General features: G+C 41.0%; 1 long non-coding RNA gene across 3 annotated transcripts; it reads left to right on the forward strand.

Moving 5' to 3' along the window:
• Positions 1-2,232: 2,232 nt before the first annotated feature.
• On the forward strand, positions 2,233-8,748 carry LOC115204337 (uncharacterized). Of its 3 annotated transcripts, XR_003880352.1 has the most exons (4): positions 2,233-2,435; positions 5,415-5,501; positions 5,957-6,048; positions 8,710-8,748. It is a non-coding gene; the product is annotated as an uncharacterized LOC115204337 (long non-coding RNA). The 3 variants fall into 3 exon arrangements; XR_003880351.1 differs by lacking the exon at positions 5,415-5,501; XR_003880353.1 differs by lacking the exons at positions 5,415-5,501; positions 8,710-8,748 and having other exon boundaries at positions 5,957-6,324.
• The last annotated feature ends 404 nt before the right edge of the window (positions 8,749-9,152 follow it).

Here is a 9,152-nt window from a genome sequence, read left to right on the forward strand (position 1 = left end):
GACAAAGTAGTGGAGAAGTACAGATCAGGGTTGAGTTATAAAAAAAAATATCTGAAATGTTGAACATCCCATGGAGCACCATTAAATCCATTATTAAAAAATGGAAAGAATATGGCACCAAAGCAAACCTGCCAAGAGAGGGCCGCTCACTAAAACTTACGGACCATGCAAAGAGGGCATTAATTAGAGAGGCAACAAAGAGACCAAAGATAACCCTGAAGGAGCTGCAAAGCTCCACAGCAGAGATTGGAGTATCTGTTCATAGGACCACTTTAAGCCGTACACTCCACAGAGCTGGGCTTTACGGAAGAGTGTCCAGAAAAAAATAAGCAAACATATTTGGTTCGCCAAAAGGCATGTGGGAGACTCCCCAAACATATGGTAGAAGGTTCTCTGGTCAGATGAGACTAAAATTGAGCTTTTTGGCCATCAAGGAAAACGCTATGTCTGGCGCAAACCCAACACCTCTCATCAACCCAAGAACACCATCCCCACAGTGAAGTGTGGTGGCAGCATCATGCTGTGGGGATGTTTTTCCATCGGCAGGGACTGGGAAACTGGTCAGAATTGAAGGAATGATGGATGGCGCTAAATACAGGGGAATTTTTGAGGGAAACCTGTTTCAGTCTTCCAGAGATTTGAGACTGGGACGGAGGTTCACCTTCCAGAAGGACAATGACCCTAAGCATACTGCTAAAGCAACACTCGAGTGGTTTAAGGGGAAACATTTAAATGTCTTGGAATGGCCTAGTCAAAGCCCAGACCTCAATCCAATTGAGAATCTGTGGTATGACTTAAAGATTGCTGTACACCAGCGGAACCCATCCAACTTGAAGGAGCTGGAGCAGCTTTGCCTTGGAGAATGGGCAAAAATTCCAGTGGCTAGATGTGCCAAGCTTATAGAGACATACCCCAAGAGACTTGCAGCTGTAATTGCTGCAAAAGGTGGCTCTACAAAGTATTAACTTTGGGGGGGTGAATAGTTATGCATGCTCAAGTTTTCAGTTTTTTTTGTCTTATTTCTTGTTTATTTCACAATAAAACAAATATTTAGCTTCTTCAAAGTGATAGGCATGTTGTGTATATCAAATGATACAAACCCCCAAAAATCTATTTTAATTCCAGGATGTAAGGCAACAAAATAGGAAAAATGCCAAGGGGGTGAATACTTTTACAAGCCACTGTAGGTCAGTCAAAGTGGTCAGGTATTCTGCCACTGTGCACTCTCTGTTTAGGGCCAAATAGCATTCTAGTTTGCTCTGTTTTTTTGTTAATTCTTTCCAATGTGTCAAGTAATTATCTTTTTGTTTTCTCATGATTTGGTTGGGTTTAATTGTGTTGCTGTGCTAGGGCTTTGTGGGGTCTGTTTGTGTTTATGAACAGATCCCCAGTATCAGCTTGCTTAGGGGACTCTTCTCCAGGTTCATCTCTCTGCAGGTGATGGCTTTGTTATGGAAGGTTTGAGAATCGCTTCCTTTTATGTGGTTGTAGAATTTAATGGCTCTTTTCTGGATTTTGATTTTTAGCGGGCATAGGCCTATATCTGCTCTGCATGCATTATTTGGTATTTTAAGTTGTACATGGAGGATCTTTTTGCTGACTTCTGCATGCAGAGTCTCAATTTGGTGTTTGTCCCATTTTGTGAATTCTTGGTTAATGAGCGGACCACAGACCTCACAACCATAAAGGGCAATGGGTTCTAACTGATTCAAGATTTTTTTTGCCAGATCCTAATTGGTATGTCAAATTTGATGTTCCTTTTGATGTCATAGAAGGCCCTTCTTGCTTTGTCTCTCAGATTGTTCAGAGCTTTGTGGAAGTTACCTGTGGCGCTGATGTTTTGGCCGGGGTCTTGTTATATAGATGGTATTCTGATGCCTTGGACAGTCTTTGGTAAATATAACCATCATCGGGTTTTATGTCTCCATGACAAACACTAGCTCAATGTGTTTATATCTTCGTTCACAAAACCCCAAAGAGAGACAATAATGGGTATCTGAGGAAATAAAGGCTACAAACAGAGTGGTATTCAATAACATTTTTACTACCAATATTGCCAGTTAAGACATTTAATATGCAATACATGTCTGACAGTGCAAAATACTTCTGGTTTCCATATTGCATTTCTGAAGTATTATAAGACAGATGAAAGGGGAAACCTTTAGCTATGGGCTGGTTATCATAAGCTTTCATTATACTCTAATACAACAGCGACACTATGTGGTGTACACACGAAGTACAACCACACAAACACATCCAGTCTTTGTAATCAATCGTTGAGTCACCGGTTGGTTTAACGAGACCGGGATTGATTCGTCATGTCCTTATCGTCTCCAGACAGTCTGTTCCAATGGGTGCGTTCGACTTGTTTTGAAAGCTCGGAGCCGGAGCTAAATTTGATTAAGGGGTTTGAAAAAGATGCCGAACGATTTAAGGTAATGGTGTAGTTGACGGTATAGCCAGCGAGTAAGCGACTTTAGTAACATTAGTACTCTTTTAAAAAAAATGGCTAACATCCATCTCGTTCAATCTTCTCTCACTGCCAGCCAGAGGACTTCCTCTCACTACCATATCTGTGACTGTAGTTAATGGCGAGCTGTTTGCGACGCGTGTAGTGACGTAGTCCAGCTAGTTACAGGCAACTGCCAAATAAACACTTGAGTAAATGAGGGACAAAGTATAGGCCCTTTCTGTATTTACAAATATTGCCGCACGAGGGCGATGCGCGCAAGTTTGTGTCTTAACTATTGTTATGGGTGTAAGATGGCACAGTGATGCCATCTGTTGGTAAATGTTAATTACTGCAACTCCAGTGTTTTTACGGGTGTGCTTGAGATACCCGGATGTAATTGTAATGTACTGAACAAGACTGGTTACTCGTATCAATGCCTCTGTCTCGTCATTTAACATTCAAACAACTATGGGGCGTTTAACATTAAATAGAATGCCACAAAAAAAAACTATTTACATGTTGCATTTCACACTACTGGTTTTTTAGGCTCATATGAACGTCCTGTTTAATATGTTTGTGTCATCTTCGCAAATCAACTGCATTATACTTTTTAAAAAACACTTCAACCAGTAAAATGGCTCTTCAGCTAGCTTTTGCTACAGCCTATGTTAATGAGCGTTAGCATTTTAGAATACTGCTGCGTCCAAAAAATTGTGTATTTTGCAAAGATCAGCACCAAATATAATCTTAGCGACTGTTGAAGCAAGAATCAAAACATAATTGTAAGCTTATGAGAACCCCAAAAAGTTATTTTGTTTAGAAGTAATAACGTAAATGTAGTCTGTTGAGCAGATGGCGATGGCTTTCTTACTGCAGCTGACGCGCATCTGTGCATGACGTCAGTGTGTCGTGTGCTGGAAAGGGCTCCATATTGAAAGCAGGTATTTCCACACAGGTGTGGTAAGCAATTAACATCAAGTCATGCTTGGGGGAGAGAGGAAAAGGGTCCAATACCACAGCCAAAAGTCATAAATCCCACCTATTTCTACAATTTCTCTAATTAAAATATGATTTTTATAACTAACCCTAACCACACTGCTAACCTTATGTCTAACCCTAACCTTAAACTAAAGGGATACTTTGGGATTTTGGCAAATATCTACTTCCCCAGAGTCAGATGAACTTGTAGATTCTATTTGTATGTCTCTGTGTCCAGTATGAAAGAAGTTAGAGGTAGTTTCGTGTGCCAATACTAACTAGCGTTAGAGCAATGACTGGAAGTTTATGGGCATCTGCTAGTATGCAATGACTGGAAGTCTATACCCATACTTCCAGTCATTGTGATAATGCTAGTTAGCAATTGCGCTAGTGCTAGTTACCAACTTCCTTTAAACTGCACGCAGATACATGAAAAGGGTATCCACGAGTTCATCTGACTCTTGGGGAAGTAGATAAAGGGCCTCGTTGCCAAAATCCTGAAGTATCCCTTTCAGACCAAAAATATATATTTTTTAAATTAAAAAATGATTTCTTTAACTAGACAATTTTGACTGTCTGTGATAACTAGTGGAAACCGAGGAAGAGGCAGCGCGAGAGGTTTTAATCTGCCGAAAATCTGTCCGGGATAAATAAACCCACGAATTGAGGAACATAGGGAGGTCAATTTGGTAAACAACATACATGAATTGATAATTAAAGCTTATTTGATCTAATAGAAATGTTGTAATGGTTAGGTTGTTATGAATGCACAGATACATCATTGCTTGTATGTAAACCCTGGATTGCTGATGTTATTTATTGGCTATTGGTTAAATAATAATTATAATAATTTTGAAAGGCTTTGAAGCCACCGGTCAGCCATATTGGCACTCCCTAGTAGGAGCAGTCCTCCATAGAGCCCCACAGTGGAGTTGTCATAATACCCATAAAATCTAGCGGTCAAACAGGGAAACGGTTCCAATAGTTTTCCCACCATTTTCGATTTCTGAGAGTAAATAGAGACGACTATATTGATAAGTCACCTTGTCTGAAAGAGATGTACATGGTTATCAAAACGTCATGCCAGGGTTAGCCTACACAAAACACAGCCCTTATTTAACTGTTCTGGAACCATTCCATCTGACCGCTAGGTTTTATGACTCATAATGTGGTGTTCTATAGGAATTCATGGAATTCTACAGTATTTCAAGGACAAGAAATATATATATTTTAAGGAAAATGTTTTTATATACTTTTTTGTTTTTATTTTAACCCATTTAATATAATTTAAATGCATGCATTAGTGTCTGTAATAGAATAAAAGTAGACATTCAGAAATGCATTTACATAGCTTCCAAAATGTTTTTTACAATTGAGGAGGAGTACCAAGATGGCTGTGTGGTGTCTTCAATACAGCCCCGTCAGTCATCCAGAGTTAATACACATCATTGGATATAAGTGGAGCACTTGGCATTTCGGCAACTTTGAAAAAAACTGCTTTATATTGGAGTTGTCATTACGTGTGTCTTTTGAGGCCTTTGTATAATCTGTAATTTGTTGTACCCCCTAGCTGCTAGCATACAGTTCAGAAAGTATTCAGACTCCTTAACCTCTACGGGATCAGTGTCCCTTAACTTTTTCCACATTTTGTTACATTACAGCCTTATTCTAAAATTCACCATCTAAAGTGTAATTAATAACTTCAGCATACTCAAAGGGATATTTCATTTCAGCTTTTCTTTTTCTTCATCTACCAATAGGTGCTCTTTGGAGGCAGTCACACACACACAGACAGACAGACACACACACAAACATAGACACACACGGATAGTCACACACACAGCTCTTCTCTCTGTCCACCTATGGAATCTCACCTGTCTGTCTGTCTGTCTGTCTGTCTGTCTGTCTGTCTGTCTGTCTGTCTGTCTGTCTGTCTGTCTGTCTGTCTGTCTGTCTGTCTGTCTGTCTGTCTGTCTGTCCACAGAACCGCACGGATGTGATGTGTGCTTCAGACATGGAAGAATAGTGTCGCCTTAATCTGGACAACCTGGTCTGTTAACTTTCGACCCAGGTACCACATTACCCATAAACCTCTATTCATATCCCAACCCATAACCACCAACATCTATTATAAATCAAATCAGATTTATTTATATAGCCCTTCGTATATCAGCTGAAATCTCAAAGTGCTGTACAGAAACCCAGCCTAAAACCCCAAACAGCAAGCAATGCATGTGAAAGACGCACGGTGGCTAGGAAAAACTCCCTAGGAAAAACTCCCTAGAAAGGCCAAAAACCTAGGAACTACACTACCCATAACCACTACACTACCCATAACCACTACACTACCCATAACCACCAGCTATTTTGTGCAGAGCCGTTAGTGATAACACTGGCTGGAAGCTCCCCACCAGAGACCGGGGTTCAATCCCTGTGTCCATCCTTCTCACTTTTTCTCCTACCTGCCTGTATCCTCTTCTCATAACGGTCTAAATACATGTTCTACATTGTGTGTGTTCTCCTCAGGAACTTAGCAGTAGAGACGGTTGAACGGGAGCTGCTGTTTGATGGAAACAGAGAACGGAAACCTACCGGCCATGAGGGATATTATCAACAAAGTATTAACACACACACTGCACACAGGAACTAAAACCAACCATAATGTTAAAAGTGCAAGGGTGACAATATATTTGGCCACAACTGTATCTGTAGAACCAACCATGATAACATAGAAAATGTAATGTCTACCTCTATGTTTTGATGGTGCCAACAGTGCCATGTATAACATAAACAGTTCAGACTATTATATCATGTTGGACTGCCGTGGCAAGAAATTGCTGTTTCTGACAATGTATGCAATAGAATATTATTTCTGCGGAATACAGAGCCTTATAGTTGTCTACTGCTGTTGTCGTTCCCCTTGCTGTGAATGTGGATACTGTGCGACACTGTAAATTCATGGAACACAGGAAGGCCTATGAAATGGTCTGGACCCAGGGACTTGGTGATTTCATGGGCACGTACAGTATGGACCTCAATTGCTTGTGGGTCCCAAATGCCACTCATCAAATTATATTTGTTACGTTCACCAGCAAGATAACCAAAAACTTCACTCAAACCGAAGTCACTGATAACCTAAATGAAACAGTTGGGGTTTTAGGAGGGGTTCTGAAAGACACTCATGGGGGTGTCCACTGAAAGTTGCATAGCAACAACAACTGGAAACTAAAAGACACCCACCATGAGCGGCCACTAAATTTGCCCAACAAAAGAAAAACAAACACCAAACTTAAAGACGGGAAGAAAACCAAAAAGTGAAGCAATACAAAAACACAGAAGATCAGATGAAGGACTTGGTTATCTAGAAACAAATATGGAGAGCCAACTAAAGGTGTTAACCTTCCACATCTCTCAAGACAACTGGAGCACTGGGCCAGCCACTCTTAAATATCACCTGGGACAGCACAGGTGAAACACCTTCCGACTAACAAGATGAACAAGCCAGCACGTGTAACACGTACTGACTAACGATGTGACAGCAATCGGTGCGCCCGACGTGCTAACGTCCAACCTCAAAAGGTAAAAGGAAAAACCAAAGCCTGTAGCATCATAACAGAACATTTCCATTTCGGAGCAATTCACAATTCTCCTTTATGATTTCACTAACAGTCAAGATAACATCAATCAAGCTCATTTGGAGATCTTCATGATGAAAGGAACAGAAAAGGAGCGAATCCTCCCACAAATGATGCATTTGTTCAGCACATCAAAATCAATTATTACAAATTGCCCTTTTCACAACTATTGTCACTGAGAGCTTTACAACAAACCAGCCTAGAACCCCAAAGAGCAAGTGGCAGCAAAGTACACATTAAAAGATGGAAACTAGGTGAGACAAAATGTCAATATTCTAGACTTCAATCCACTTCATCCTTATTGGGACTGAAGTCCATAATCGGTGTATGTCTGGACCTTCTGAGAACGTGACCAAGCCACCAGAGTCATAGTCTCTTGATGTGCTCTGTGACATTTTGACAACTGGTCTTCTTGTATAGCTTACTGTAGTGTATTTTATTCGGCCAGAAGATTCTGTTGAGACATCCACTGCTGAAACACTCCATCCTTCTCATGTCATTCTTGACAACACGGCGACACTCCAAACTATACAGCAGAACAGATTTGACGTTGCTGTTGTATTATAGGTGGATATTTGTTTTGAGGCTGTTCTGCTCAGACCTCCAAATGGGACAATGAGAGATTGTTGTCTAGAGATCTTACAGCTGGGGAGAACAGGGTCCACTCAATACCTCTGGGTTGAATGATGTGGTTTTGGCCATGAACCAGTCAGTGGTAATAAGGCTGTATCACAGGCTGTATCACACCCGGATGTGATTGGGAGTCCCATAGGGCGGCGCGCAATTGGCCCAGCGTCGTCCGGGTTTAGCCGGGGAAGTTAAATAAAGGTTACATTTAAAAATATATATTATATATATTTTAAATAAGGAAGAGGATAGGAGAGATGAGTGTCTCACTACAGACTGCATAGGGAACCACCTGGAGATGGTACTGCCAAAGATGCGCATGGTGCTCATGTGCAAGCCGTCAAATCAAGATTATATCAAGTTGTTTTTGACCAATGAAAACATATCAGTTTGTCACTTTCACAAGTTTGTAGTAACGACATGTTCAGCTACTTGAGACATTGGCTTGAATATAGGTTGAGAGAAAAGCAACTACTAAGAAAGAAATGTTCACTAATCCCGTTGACTCCCCAAACCCTGTGAAGCAGGTCTGTTGAGTCTGCTTCACAAGACGTTCCGGTAGTATTGGCCACTTGGAACTCTGGGTTTGAAAACTCTTTGGTTTTGCCCATGAGGACACTACATTTTAAGTAGTTGAAAAATGGCCCTATGATTGAATCAATCTTGATTAGTATACCATAGAATCTCAGAAACTTCCAGCCTTTTCTTTCTGTGTTATCAGGTTTAAGGTTAGCAGTGTGCAGTTGCTCCTGCCTTAGCTTGGTGTCAATGTTGACTCCATGCATAGATTTTTGGTAAAGTACAATCAGAAAAAAAACCCAGTGTAATCCAATTTTCAAATCAACAGAAATAATATTATATTGCGTACATTGTCCGAAACAGCGTTTTCATTGGATTTCTTCCCATGGCTGTCCACCATTACATAATAATCTGAACTGTTTTTGGTATTTATTTATATGTCCTGTGTGAATTTAAATATGCTCTCTCTAATTCTCTCTTTCTTTCTCTCTCTCGGAGGACCTGAGCCCTAGGACCATGCCTCAGGACTACCTGGCTTGATGACTCCTTGCTGTCCCCAGTTCACCTGGCCGTGCTGCTGCTCCAGTTCCAACTGTTCTGCCTGCAGCTATGGAACCCTGACCTGTTCACCGGACGTGCTACCTGTCCCAGACCTGTTGTCCCAGACCTGCTGGAACCCTGACCTATTCACCGGACGTGCTACCTGTCCCAGACCTGCTGTTTTCAACTCTCTAGAGACAGCAGGAGCGGTAGAGATACTCTCAAAGATCGGCTATGAAAAAGCCAACTGACACTTACTCTTGTGTTACTGACTTGTTGCACCCTCGACAACTACTATGATTATTATTATTTGACAATGCTGGTCATTTATGAACATTTGAACATCTAGGCCATGTGCTGTTATAATCTCCACCCGGCACAGCCAGAAGAGGACTGGCCAC

This window comes from Salmo trutta, chromosome 12 (assembly GCF_901001165.1).
Source record: "Salmo trutta chromosome 12, fSalTru1.1, whole genome shotgun sequence".
NCBI lineage: Eukaryota > Metazoa > Chordata > Actinopteri > Salmoniformes > Salmonidae > Salmo > Salmo trutta.